Genomic DNA, 15,609 nt, shown 5'->3' on the forward strand with positions numbered 1-15,609 from the left:
GTTTAGCTTTCAACAAAGAATACCAAGAGAACAAAGCAAATTTGATGATAAAAGTTAATTGGAAAGTTGTTTAAACTTGCATGCCCTATCTGAACCATGAAAGTTTAATTTTGACTAGACTGTCCCTTTAAATGGCAATTATTTATGCAACTAAATACACTTTTAAAGTAATACAACTGGCTAGGCACTGATATCTGCCCCTTTCTTTGACAAACATTTTAAACATATATGAACGGGTCAACCATCATTGTTAGAACATCTATGTATTACAAGGTTAATATAAACAAATGACAAATACATATCATTTAAAAGAGGAGAGTATCAAGTGATACGTATGTCTATGGTGAATATCTGCCATGCCCTATAGATATTATGTATTTTAATAGGTAGAAAAGAAAACAGAGACTATTTTATCCCATATTTGCTTCATACATTTCTTACAAATGTCGACAAAAACATAATTTATGTAAGAACTTAACTGATAAATTAATTTCTTTCATATTGGCAAGAGTCCATGAGCTAGTGACGTATGGGATATACATTCCTACCAGGAGGGGCAAAGTTTCCCAAACCTCAAAATGCCTATAAATACACCCCTCACCACTCCCACAATTCATTTTAACGAATAGCCAAGAAGTGGGGTGATAAGAAAAGAGAGAAAGCATCAACAAGGAATTGGAATAATTGTGCTTTATACAAAAAAATCATAACCACCACAAAAAAGGATGGGTCTCATGGACTCTTGCCAATATGAAAGAAATTAATTTATCAGGTAAGTTCTTACATAAATTATGTTTTCTTTCATGTAATTGGCAAGAGTCCATGAGCTAGTGACGTATGGGATAGCAAATACCCAAGATGTGGAACTCCACGCAAGAGTCACTAGAGAGGGAGGGATAAAATAAAGACAGCCAATTCTGCTGAAAAAACAATCCACAACCCAAATCAAAAGTTTTAAATCTTTATAATGAAAAAAACTGAAATTATAAGCAGAAGAATCAGACTGAAACCGCTGCCTGAAGTACTTTTCAACCAAAAACTGCTTCTGAAGAAGAAAAAACATCAAAATTAGAATTTAGTAAAAATATGCAAAGAAGACCAAGTTGCTGCTTTGCAAATCTGATCAACAGAAGCTTCATTCTTAAAAGCCCAGGAAGTAGAAATTGACCTAGTAGAATGAGCCGTAATCCTTTGAGGCAGGGATTTACCCGACTCCACATAAGCATGATGAATCAAAAGCTTTAACCAAGACGCCAAAGAAATGGCAGAAGCCTTCTGACCTTTCCTATAACCAGAAAAGATAGCAAATAGACTAGAAGTCTTACTGAAATCTTAGTAGCTTCAACATAATATTTCAAAACTCTGACCACATCCAAAGAATGTAAGGATATTTCCAAAGAATTCTTAGGATTTAGGACACAAGGAAGGAACAATAATTCCTCTATTAATGTTGTTAGAATTCACAACTTGAGGTAAAAATTTAAATAAAGACAGCAAAAACCGCCTTATCCTGATGAAAAATCAGAAAAGGAGACTCACAAGAAAGAGCAGATAATTCAAAAACTCTTCTAGCAGAAGAGATGGCCAAAAGGAACAATACTTTCCATGAAAGTAATTTAATGTCCAAAGAATGCATATGCTCAAAGAGCCTGTTAAGCCCTCAGAACCAAATTAAGACTCCAAGGATGAGAAATTGGCTTAATGACAGGCTTGATACGAACCAAAGCCTGAACAAAACAATGAATATCAGAAAGATTAGCAATTTTTTCTGTGAAACAGCACAGAAAGAGCAGAGATTTGTCCTTTCAAGGAACTTGCAGACAAAACCTTATGAAGAAACTATAAAATCCTAGGAATTCTAAAAGAAAGCCAAGAGAAATTATGAGAAGAGCATCATAAGATGTAAGTCTTCCAAACTCGATAATAAATCTTTCTAGACACAGATTTACGAACCTGCAACATAGTATTAATCACTGAGTCAGAGAAACCTCTATGACTAAGCACTAAGCGTTTGAATTTCCATACCATCAAATTTAATAATTTGATTTCCTGACGGAAAAAAAACGAATCTTAAGGTCTGGCCTAAATGGAAGTAACCAAGGTTGGCAAGTGGACATCCAAACAAGAACCATATACCAAAACCTGATCGGCCATGCTGGAGCCACCAGCAGCACAAACGATTGCTCCATGATGTTTTTGAAAAATCACTCTTAAAAAGAAGAACCAGAAGGAGCAAAAATATAAGCAGATTGATAACTCCAAGAAAGTGTCAATGCATACACTGCTTCCGCCTGAGGATCCCCGGACCTGAATAGGTACCTGGGAAGTTCTCTTGTTTAGATGAGATGCCATCAGAACTATTACTGGAAACCCTCACATCTGAACAATTTGAAAAAACACATCTGGGTAAAGAGACCATTCTCCAGGATGTAAAGCTTGATTGACAGAGATAATCCGCTTCCCAATTGTCTAAACCTGGGTTATGGACCGCAGAAATTAGACAGGAGCTGGATTTATCCCAAGCAAGTATCCGAGATACTTCTTTCACAGCCTAAGGACTGAGAGTCCCACCCTGATGATTGACATACGCCACAGTTGTGACATTGTCTGTCTGAAAAACAATAATGTCTCTCTCTTCAAAAAGAAGCCAAAACTGACGAACTCTGAGAATGCACGGAGTTTCAAAATATTGAATGGTAATCTCACCTCCTGAGATTTCCAAATCCCTTGTGCTGACAGAGATCCCCAGACAGCCTCCCAACCTAAAAGACTCGCATCTGTAGTGATTAAGGTCCAGGTTGGATGAATCGAAGAGACCCGTAGAACTATATGATGGTGATCTAACCACCAAGTCAAAGATAGTTGAACATTGGAATTCAAAGATATTAAAAATGATATCCTAGAATCCCTGCACCATTAATTCAGCATAAAAAACTGGAAAGGTTTCATATGAAAATGAGCAAAGGGAATCGAATCCAATGCTGCAGCCATGAGACCTAAAACTTCCATGCATATAGCTACTGAAGGAAATAATAGAGACTGAAGGTTCCGACAAACTGAACCCAATATAATTGTCTCCTGTCTGTTAGAGACAAAGACATTGACACAATCTATCTGGAAACCTAAAAAAGGTGACCCTTGTCTGAGCAACCATGTCTTAGAAGAAACAACAAAAGTTGAATCGTATGAGATTCTGGAGAACGAAAAGACTGAACCAGTACCACAAGATCGTCCAAATAAGGAAACACTGAGAACCTTGAAAAGATTCTCAGAGCTGTCACTAGACCAGAAGGAAAAGCAACAAATTGGTAATAAATAAAAAAAGAGAAGCGCTCAACCTAGGAACGAACAATAGCATAATAGCTTGTTCTATGGCTAGTTACCACCCTAGAAGCAGCCTCTTTTTGCTCAAAATGTGCCTTTCACAGAGAAGAACTTTCCTGTAACATATCAGTCTGATCCTGACTTCACAGTACAGTCCAGCCCCGAAATACCAGGCAATCCCTCTCTGAACAAGAGAAACAGCAAAACCCCAGACGTACGTTTCGGCCTATTGTGGGCCTCGTCAGTGAGGTGCAGCCATATCCCTCTAGGCACACTGAGCAACGGGTCCACGTCTGGATTCCCGCATCACACTTAGGGAGACTTCCCCAAGTGTCATAATTTGAGGGATATGGCTGCACCTCACTGACGAGGCCCACAATAGGCCAAAACGTACGTCTGGGGTTTTGCTGTTTCTCTTGTTCAGAGAGGGATTGCCTGGTATTTCGGGGCTGGACTGTACTGTGAAGTCAGGATCAGACTGATATGCTACAGGAAAGTTCTTCTCTGTGAAAGGCACATATTGAGCAAAAAGAGGCTGCTTCTAGGGTGGTAACTAGCCATAGAACAAGCTATTATGCTATTGTTCGTTCCCAGGTTGAGCATTTCTCTCTTTTTATTTATGCAAATTATGACACTTGGGGAAGTCTCCCTAAGTGTGATGCGGGAATCCAGACGTGGACCCGTTGCTCAGTGTGCCTAGAGGGATATGGCTGCACCTCACTGACGAGGCCCACAATAGGCCGAAAGGTACGTCTGGGGTTTTGCTGTTTCTCTTGTTCAGAGAGGGATTGCCTGGTATTTCGGGGCTGGACTGTACTGTGAAGTCAGGATCAGACTGATATGCTACAGGAAAGTTCTTCTCTGTGAAAGGCACATATTGAGCAAAAAGAGTCTGCTTCTAGGGTGGTAACTAGCCATAGAACAAGCTATTATGCTATTGTTCGTTCCCAGGTTGAGCGCTTCTCTCTTTTTATTTATGCAAATTATGACACTTGGGGAAGTCTCCCTAAGTGTGATGCGGGAATCCAGACGTGGACCCGTTGCTCAGTGTGCCTAGAGGGATATGGCTGCACCTCACTGACAAGGCCCACAATAGGCCGAAACGTACGTCTGGGGTTTTGCTGTTTCTCTTGTTCAGAGAGGGATTGCCTGGTATTTCGGGGCTGGACTGTACTGTGAAGTCAGGATCAGACTGATATGCTACAGGAAAGTTCTTCTCTGTGAAAGGCACATATTGAGCAAAAAGAGGCTGCTTCTAGGGTGGTAACTAGCCATAGAACAAGCTATTATGCTATTGTTCGTTCCCAAGTTGAGCGCTTCTCTCTTTTTATTTAAACAAATTGGTAATGCTTGTCAAAAAAAGAGAATCTCAGAAAATGAAAATAATCTGAATGAAAACAGAAGAAGATATGCATCTATTGTATCTATTGGAAAAAAATAATGCCCTTACTGACCAAAAAAGGCAGAATAGACCATATAAACACCATTCTGAAAGAAGGCACTCTTATATGACAAATCAAAAAGATTTTCTATCTTTGGGACAATGAATAGTTTTGAACAAAACCCCAAACCCTGTTCCTGAAATGGAACTGGTATGAATACCCCAGATAACTCCAAGTCTGAGCAGCGCCTTGAGACCCCAACGGGTAACCAGCCGCGCCTCACAAGTACCCAACACATACAGGTCTGAAACATACTTCAGAAAAGTGTGAGCCTTTACTGGAATAGCTGGAATATGCTAGAGAGAAAAAAACTTCTCACAGACGGTTTTACTCTGAATCCTATTCAGTACCCCAATCTAAGAAGTTTGGACCGAATTGAACCAAACAAATTTAAAAAAGTCTTAACCTGCCCCTTACCAGCTAAGCTGGAATAAAAAAACCGCACCTACATGCAAATTTGGGGGGCTGACTTTGATCTTTTAGATAGCTTAAATTCATTCCATGTTGAAGAAAGCTTCCAATTATAAATATGTTACTTGGGGAAGAATTAGGATTCCGTTCCTTATTAAGAACAAACTAATATAAGCTTAAGATTTACTCTTAGAACTCAATCTTAAAGCAACAAAAAACTCCCTTCCCCAGAGAAATAGTTTGAAAAAATTGAATCCAATTGTGAACCAAATAATTGATTACATTGGAAAAAAAGAAATATGGATTATAGAAATCAAATTAGCATTCCAAGATTAAGTCACAAAGTTCTTCTAGCTAAAAATAGCTAAAGACAGATTTAACCTCAATTGTGAAAATATAAAAAAAATGATGACACAAATGAAATTATTAACATGTTGATCAACTTAATGCTAAAACAAATCATAATCCTATACTTGTGGCACTAAAGTATCCAACCAGAATGTTGAAGCATTTGCAACATCAGCCAAATAAATTGCAGGCCTAAGAAAAGGACCTGAAATAAAATATTTTTCCTTAAATAAGATACAAGTTTCCCATCTGAAGGAAAAAAATAAATACTATTTTCTATAGGAATAACATAATTTATGCTTACCTGATAAATTCCTTTCTTCTGTTGTGTGATCAGTCCACGGGTCATCATTACTTCTGGGATATAACTCCTCCCCAACAGGAAATGCAAGAGGATTCACCCAGCAGAGCTGCATATAGCTCCTCCCCTCTACGTCAGTCCCAGTCATTCGACCAAGAATCAACGAGAAAGGAGTAACCAAGGGTGAAGTGGTGACTGGAGTATAATTTAAAAGATATTTACCTGCCTTAAAAACAGGGCGGGCCGTGGACTGATCACACAACAGAAGAAAGGAATTTATCAGGTAAGCATAAATTATGTTTTCTTCTGTTATGTGTGATCAGTCCACGGGTCATCATTACTTCTGGGATACCAATACCAAAGCAAAAGTACACGGATGACGGGAGGGAAAGGCAGGCTCATTATACAGAAGGAACCACTGCCTGAAGAACCTTTCTCCCAAAAATAGCCTCCGAAGAAGCAAAAGTGTCAAATTTGTAAAATTTGGAAAAAGTATGAAGTGAAGACCAAGTTGCAGCCTTGCAAATCTGTTCAACAGAGGCCTCATTCTTAAAGGCCCAAGTGGAAGCCACAGCTCTAGTGGAGTGAGCTGTAATTCTTTCAGGAGGCTGCTGTCCAGCAGTCTCATAGGCTAAACGTATTATGCTACGAAGCCAAAAGGAGAGAGAGGTAGCAGAAGCTTTTTGACCTCTCCTCTGTCCAGAGTAAACGACAAACAAGGAAGAAGTTTGGCGAAAATCTTTAGTTGCCTGCAAGTAGAACTTGAGGGCACGAACTACATCCAGATTGTGTAAAAGACGTTCCTTCTTTGAAGAAGGATTTGGACACAAGGATGGGACAACAATCTCTTGATTGATGTTCCTGTTAGTGACTACCTTAGGTAAGAACCCAGGTTTAGTACGCAGAACTACCTTGTCTGAGTGAAAAATCAGATAAGGGGAATCACAATGTAAGGCTGATAACTCAGAGACTCTTCGAGCCGAGGAAATAGCCATTAAAAACAGAACTTTCCAAGATAACATTTTTATATCAATGGAATGAAGGGGTTCAAACGGAACACCCTGTAAAACGTTAAGAACTAAGTTTAAACTCCATGGTGGAGCAACAGCTTTAAACACAGGCTTGATCCTAGCTAAAGCCTGACAAAAGGACTGGACGTCTGGGTTTTCTGACAGACGTCTGTGTAACAAGATGGACAGAGCTGAAATCTGTCCCTTTAATGAACTAGCTGATAAACCCTTTTCTAAACCTTCTTGTAGAAAAGACAGTATCCTAGCGATCCTAACCTTACTCCAGGAGTAACCTTTGGATTCGCACCAGTATAGGTATTTCCGCCATATTTTATGGTAAATCCTTCTGGTAACAGGCTTCCTAGCCTGAATTAGGGTATCAATAACCGACTCAGAAAAACCACGTTTTGATAAAATCAAGCGTTCAATTTCCAAGCAGTCAGCTTCAGAGAAGTTAGATTTTGATGTTTGAATGGACCCTGTATCAGAAGGTCCTGTCTTAGAGGTAGAGACCAAGGCGGACAGGATGACATGTCCACTAGATCTGCATACCAAGTCCTGCGTGGCCATGCAGGTGCTATTAGAATTACTGATGCTCTCTCCTGTTTGATTTTGGCAATCAATCGAGGAAGCAGCGGGAAGGGTGGAAACACATAAGCCATCCTGAAGTTCCAAGGTGCTGTCAAAGCATCTATCAGAACTGCTCCCGGATCCCTGGATCTGGACCCGTAGCGAGGAAGTTTGGCGTTCTGGCGAGACGCCATGAGATCTATCTCTGGTTTGCCCCAACGTCGAAGTATTTGGGCAAAGACCTCCGGATGAAGTTCCCACTCCCCCGGATGAAAAGTCTGGCGACTCAAGAAATCCGCCTCCCAGTTCTCCACTCCCGGGATGTGGATTGCTGACAGGTGGCAAGAGTGAGACTCTGCCCAGCGAATTATCTTTGATACTTCCATCATTGCTAGGGAGCTTCTTGTCCCTCCCTGATGGTTGATGTAAGCTACAGTCGTGATGTTGTCCGACTGAAACCTGATGAACCCCCGAGTTGTTAACTGGGGCCAAGCCAGAAGGGCATTGAGAACTGCTCTCAATTCCAGAATGTTTATTGGTAGGAGACTCTCCTCCTGATTCCATTGTCCCTGAGCCTTCAGAGAATTCCAGACAGCGCCCCAACCTAGTAGGCTGGCGTCTGTTGTTACAATTGTCCAGTCCGGCCTGCTGAATGGCATCCCCCTGGACAGATGTGGCCGAGAAAGCCACCATAGAAGAGAATTTCTGGTCTCTTGATCCAGATTCAGAGTAGGGGACAAATCTGAGTAATCCCCATTCCACTGACTTAGCATGCATAATTGCAGCGGTCTGAGGTGTAGGCGTGCAAAAGGTACTATGTCCATTGCCGCTACCATTAAGCCGATCACCTCCATGCATTGAGCTACTGACGGGTGTTGAATGGAATGAAGGACGCGGCATGCATTTTGAAGCCTTGTTAACCTGTCTTCTGTCAGGTAAATCTTCATTTCTACAGAATCTATAAGAGTCCCCAAGAATGGAACTCTTGTGAGAGGAAAGAGAGAACTCTTCTTTTCGTTCACTTTCCATCCATGCGACCTTAGAAATGCCAGAACTAACTCTGTATGAGACTTGGCAGTTTGAAAGCTTGAAGCTTGAATTAGAATGTCGTCTAGGTACGGAGCTACCGAAATCCCTCGCGGTCTTAGTACCGCTAGAAGGGCACCCAGAACCTTTGTGAAGATTCTTGGAGCCGTAGCCAACCCGAATGGAAGAGCTACAAACTGGTAGTGCCTGTCTAAGAAGGCAAACCTTAGATACCGGTGATGATCTTTGTGGATCGGAATGTGAAGGTAAGCATCCTTTAAATCCACTGTGGTCATGTACTGACCCTCTTGGATCATGGGTAAGATTGTCCGAATAGTTTCCATTTTGAACGATGGAACTCTTAGGAATTTGTTTAGAGTCTTTAAATCTAAGATTGGCCTGAAAGTTCCCTCTTTTTTGGGAACCACAAACAGGTTTGAGTAGAACCCTTGTCCTTGTTCCGACCGCGGAACCGGATGGATCACTCCCATTAATAACAGATCTTGTACGCAGCGTAGAAACGCTTCTTTCTTTATCTGGTTTGTTGACAACCTTGACAGATGAAATCTCCCTCTTGGGGGAGATAATTTGAAGTCTAGAAGGTATCCCTGTGATATGATCTCTAGAGCCCAGGGATCCTGAACATCTCTTGCCCAGGCCTGGGCGAAGAGAGAGAGTCTGCCCCCCACTAGATCCGGTCCCGGATCGGGGGCTCTCGGTTCATGCTGTCTTTGGGGCAGCAGCAGGTTTCCTGGCCTGCTTGCTCTTGTTCCAGGACTGGTTAGGCTTCCAGCCTTGCCTGTAACGAGCAACAGTTCCTTCCTGTTTTGGTGCAGTGGAGGTTGATGCTGCTCCTGTTTTAAAGTTCCGAAAGGGACGAAAATTAGACTGTCTAGCCTTAGCTTTGGCTTTGTCTTGAGGTAGGGCGTGGCCCTTACCTCCTGTAATGTCAGCGATAATCTCTTTCAAACCGGGCCCAAATAAAGACTGCCCCTTGAAAGGTATATTAAGTAATTTGGACTTAGAAGTAACATCAGCTGACCAGGATTTTAGCCACAGCGCCCTACGTGCCTGTATGGCGAATCCTGAGTTCTTAGCCGTAAGTTTGGTTAAATGTACTACGGCCTCCGAAATGAAGGAATTAGCTAGTTTAAGGACTCTAAGCCTGTCCGTAATGTCGTCTAGCGTAGATGAACTAAGGTTCTCTTCAAGCGACTCAATCCAAAATGCTGCCGCAGCCGTAATCGGCGCGATACATGCAAGGGGTTGTAATATAAAACCTTGTTGAACAAACATTTTCTTAAGGTAACCCTCTAATTTTTTATCCATTGGATCTGAGAAAGCACAGCTATCCTCCACCGGGATAGTGGTACGCTTAGCTAAAGTAGAAACTGCTCCCTCCACCTTGGGGACCGTTTGCCATAAGTCCCGAGTGGTGGCGTCTATTGGAAACATCTTTCTAAATATTGGAGGGGGTGAGAACGGCACACCGGGTCTATCCCACTCCTTAGTAACAATTTCAGTTAGTCTCTTAGGTATAGGAAAAACGTCAGTACTCGCCGGTACCGCAAAGTATTTATCCAACCTACACAGTTTCTCTGGTATTGCAACGGTGTTACAATCGTTGAGAGCTGCTAAGACCTCCCCTAGTAATACACGGAGGTTCTCCAATTTAAATTTAAAATTTGAAATATCTGAGTCCAATCTGTTTGGATCAGAACCGTCACCCACAGAATGAAGCTCTCCGTCCTCATGCTCTGCGAGCTGTGACGCAGTATCAGACATGGCCCTAGCATTGTCAGCGCACTCTGTTCTCACCCCAGAGTGATCACGCTTGCCTCTTAGTTCTGGTAATTTAGACAAAACTTCAGTCATAACAGTAGCCATATCTTGTAATGTTATCTGTAATGGCCGCCCAGATGTACTAGGCGCCAAAATATCACGCACCTCCCGGGCGGGAGATGCAGGTACTGCCGCGTGAGGCGAGTTAGTCGGCATAACTCTCCCCTCGCTGTTTGGTGAAATTTGTTCACATTGTACAGATTGACTTTTATTTAAAGTAGCATCAATACAGTTAGTACATAAATTTCTATTGGGCTCCACCTTGGCATTGGAACAAATGACACAGATATCTTCCTCTGAGTCAGACATGTTTAACACACTAGCAAAAAACTTACAACTTGGTTATAATCTTTTTTAGCAAAAAAACGTACTGTGCCTCAAAGAGGTTAACGATTAAATGACAGTTGAAATAGTGAACTGAAAAACAGTTATAGCATCAAACTTTAAAACAACAAAACTTTTAGCAAAGGTTTGTTCCCATTAGTAAAATAACAATAATTAAATTTGACATAAAAAATACAAAGCAACGTTTTTATTCACAGTCACTATAAGAATTCTCACAGCTCTGCTGAGAGAATTTACCTCCCTTCAAAGAAGTTTGAAGACCCCTGAGATCTATCAGAGATGAACCGGATCATGCAGGAAAAATAAAAGTAACTGACTGGTATTTTTTGATGCGTAGCAAAGAGCGCCAAAACGGCCCCTCCCTCTCCCACACAGCAGTGAAGAGAAACGAAACTGTCACAAATAAAGCAAAAAAAAAAAACTGCCAAGTGGAAAATAATGCCCAAATATTTATTCACACAGTACCTCAGCAATGTAAACGATTCTACATTCCAGCAAAAACGTTTAACATGATAAATAGTTATTAAAAAGGATTAGTGACCTTTAACAGAGTAGTTCCGGTGAAATACCATCCCCAGAATACTGAAGTGTATACATACATGTCATTTTAACGGTATGGCAGGATTTTCTCATCAATTCCATTCAGAAAATAAAAACTGCTACATACCTCAATGCAGATTCCTCTGCCCGCTGTCCCCTGATCTGAAGCCTTTACCTCCCTCAGATGGCCGAGAACAGCAATATGATCTTAACTACTCCGGTTAAAATCATAGTAAAAAACTCTGACAGATTCTTCCTCAAACTCTGTCAGAGAAGTAATAACACGCTCCGGTGCTATTTTAAAATAACAAACTTTTGATTGAAGTCATAAAAACTAAGTATAATCACCATAGTCCTCTCACACATCCTATCTAGTCGTTGGGTGCAAGAGAATGACTGGGACTGACGTAGAGGGGAGGAGCTATATGCAGCTCTGCTGGGTGAATCCTCTTGCATTTCCTGTTGGGGAGGAGTTATATCCCAGAAGTAATGATGACCCGTGGACTGATCACACATAACAGAAGAAAGTAGTATCTTTAGCAAGAGTAGAGATAGCCCCATTAACTTTCCTCAAAATGTTAAACTAACTGCCGGCAAAGGATACAATTTAAAAACCTTAAAGAAGGAATAAAAGAAGTCCCAGGCCTATTCCATTCCCTAGTATCATGAACTGGGAAAAAAACCCTCTGTAGAAACCACAGGTTAATGAGCAGAATTTAAATGTTAGCTAGTCTTAAATCAAAAGAACTAGACTCCTCAATATCCAATATAATCAACACCTTTTCAACAACGAATGTACTCTATTTAAAAATAAAAAAGTAGATTTGTTAGTGTTAAATATCTGATGAAGTATATTCTAAATGAGAAAAAACATCATCAGAGAAGGATAATTTAGTATGTTGTCGGTCATTTGAAAATTCATCAACTAAATGAGAAGTTTAAAAAAGACCTATACATGTTATTAGAAGGTGGGATGTCAGACAAAGCCTTTAGGATAGAATCAGAAAAACATTCTCATAGATTCCTAGGTATATCTTGTACATTAGATGTAAAAAGAATAGCAATAGATAATGCATAAATACTAATGGACTCTGCATGTAAAAGTTTATCGTGATAACTTATTACAAACCATAGCTAAAGATAAAATTCATAACATTAAAATAAATTAACTTAGCTTTGGTAGGACTGATATCAGTCATCAGGAATCCAACAGTATTTTCTGATACAGGAACAGTTTTTGGAATATCTTGCAATATGTAATAGAAAAACAACATATAAAGCAAAATTATCAAATTCCTTAAATGACAGTTTCAGGAATGGGAAAAAATGCAAACAGAACAAGCCTCTAGAAACCAGAAGCAACTAAAAAGTGAGACTTAAATAATGTAAAAAAACTGGCCCTAGTATGACGCCCACATATTTTTTGGCGCCAAAAACGTCTGTAACAAACACGAGAGTCAAAAATGACGCAACTACGTGAAAACTTCCGGCGTCAACTACGACGCCGGAAATGACGTCATTGATGTCAGACAAATGTCAATCTCACGCCAAAAAAGTCTTGCGCCAAAAATGACGCAATAATTTCTAGCATTTTTTGCAACCGCGAGCCTAACAGCCCGCAGTTTAAAGGAAAAAAAGTCAATTGAAAATTTTAGGTAAGAAAAATATTACATTCATATGCATTTTCCCAAAAAATTAAACTGACAGTCTGAAAGAAGTAAAATAAACTGAATGACCTGAATCATGGCAAATATAAGTATAAAACATATATTTAGAACTTTACATATAAAGTGCCAAACCATAGCTGAGAGTGTCATAAATAAAATAAGACTTACTTACCCAAAGACACTCATCTACATAAAGTAGATAGCCAAACCAGTACTGAAACGAGATTCAGTAGAGGTAATGGTATATAAGAGTATATCATCGATCTGAAAAGGGAGGTAGGAGAAGAAATCTCTACGACCGATAACAGAGAACCTATGAAATAGATCCCCTAGAGGAAGACCATGGTATTGAAATAGGCAATACTCTCTTCACATCCCTCTGACATTCACTGCACTCTGAGAGGAAAACCGGGCTTCAGCCTGCTGCGAAGCGCATATCAACGTAGAAATCTAGCACAAACTTACTTCACCACCTCCATGGGAGGCAAAGTTTGTAAAACTAAATTGTGGGTGTGGTGAGGGGTGTATTTATAGGAATTTGAGGTTTGGGAAACTTTGCCCCTCCTGGTAGGAATGTATATCCCATACGTCACTAGCTCATGGACTCTTGCCAATTACATGAAAGAAATACATATGTTGGGGTTATACACCCCCACCAGACAACCAGGGGTATATTGATTTGTAACAAAATTAATTAAATGGACAAAAAAAAAAAGTTAAACTGTCATGGTTTATATAGAGCAGGGTTCTTAAAACATTTTTCCCCAAGACCCAGTGCCATCATACCATATACCTTAGCGACACTGTTTTTATACTTGGTCTGAATTTCTGAATTAAAATATGTGCGTACATTATTCCTGACGGTAGACAAACCTGAAAGTGTTGTAAAAGGCAGTGACACACACACACTCTCATACAACACACAGATACACTTTCATACAACACACGCACTCTCACACAACACACATACACCAGACACTTTCATACAACAAGCACAGAAGTTTTTCTGGCTATTGTTCTGTCTCAGTGAGTGCGTCTCTCTATTTTCTTGATTTTATGTAAATTGCTCTGACCTAAGAGTAAAAGGGGAAACCAGACGTGGACTCCTTGCACACATGCCCTAGAGATATGCAACTGCACCTCACTGACGAGGCCCAAGAGAGGCCGAAACGTACGTCTGGGGTTTGTTGTATGTCTTGTTCAGAGAAGAATTGCCTGGTATTTCGGTGCTGGGCTGTCATTGGGCAGGATCAGACTGATATGCTACAGGATATTTTTTCTCTGTGAATAGGCATAGCGTGCAAAAAGAGACTGCACCCTGAGTGGCACTGGCCTTGTGGACAAGCACAGAAGTTTTTCTAGCTATTTTTCTGCCTCAGTGAGTGCGTCTCTGTATTTTCTTGACTTTCATACAACACACACTCATACAACACACACCACACACTCTCATGCAACACAAACAACACACTCAACACACACTCTCATACAACGCACACACTACACACTCCACACACCACACACACTCTCATACAACACACACACACTCTCATGCAACACACAAACACCACACACTCTCATACAACACACACTCTCATGCAACACACACACCACACAACACACACACCACACACTCTCATGCAACACACACTCTCATACAACACACACACCACAAACTCTCATGCAACACACACTCTCATACAACACACACACCACACACTCTAATGCAACACACACACTCTCATGCAACACACACTCTCATACAACACACACACCACACACTCTCATACAACACACGCACACCACACTCTCATGCAACACACACACTCTCATACAACACACACAACACACTCTCATACAACACACACACACCACACACTCTCATGCAACACACACACACACTCTCATACAACACACACACACTCTCATACAACACACACACTCTCATACAACACACACACACCACACACTCTCATGCAACACACACACTCTCATACAACACACACACACCACACACTCTCATGCAACACACACACTCTCATACAACACACTCCACACACACTCTCATACAAAACACACACCACACACTATCATGCAACACACACACTCTCATACAACACACACAAACATACCACACACTCTAATACAATATACAGATGCACTTTAATACAACACACACACACTGTCACACAACACACATATCACAACTCTCTCATACAACACACACACTCATATAAAAAACACATACACCAGACACTTTCATACAACACACACACTCATACAACACACTCTCATACAACACACACACCACGCACTCTCATGCAACACAAACAATCTCATACAACACACACAAACACCACAAAACTCTCATACAACACACACACAAGCCCTTTTTAGTATTAAGGAATTAAAGGACCTTTAAATTAAAATTAAACGTTCATGTTTCAGACAGAGGATGCAGTTTTAAACAACTTTTCACTTTACCTGTTATGTAATTTGCTTACTTTTACTGGTATCCTTTGTTCAAAAGCATATCTAGGTAGGCTTAGGATAAGCAATTCACTACTTGGAGCTAGCTGCTGATTGGTGTTTAAATAGGTCACAGTAAAGAAATGTTGCTTGTTCAACAAAGGATACCATGAAAACAAAGCACATTTGATAATAGAAGTAAATAGGAAAGCTGTTAAAAATTGCATGCTCTATCTGAATCATGAAAGATATATTTTAGGTTTCATATCTCTTTTATTGGCAGCGACAAGCTTGACGGGACTTCATCTTTTATATAC

Source organism: Bombina bombina, chromosome 11 (genome assembly GCF_027579735.1).
Source record: "Bombina bombina isolate aBomBom1 chromosome 11, aBomBom1.pri, whole genome shotgun sequence".
Taxonomy (NCBI): Eukaryota; Metazoa; Chordata; class Amphibia; order Anura; family Bombinatoridae; genus Bombina; species Bombina bombina.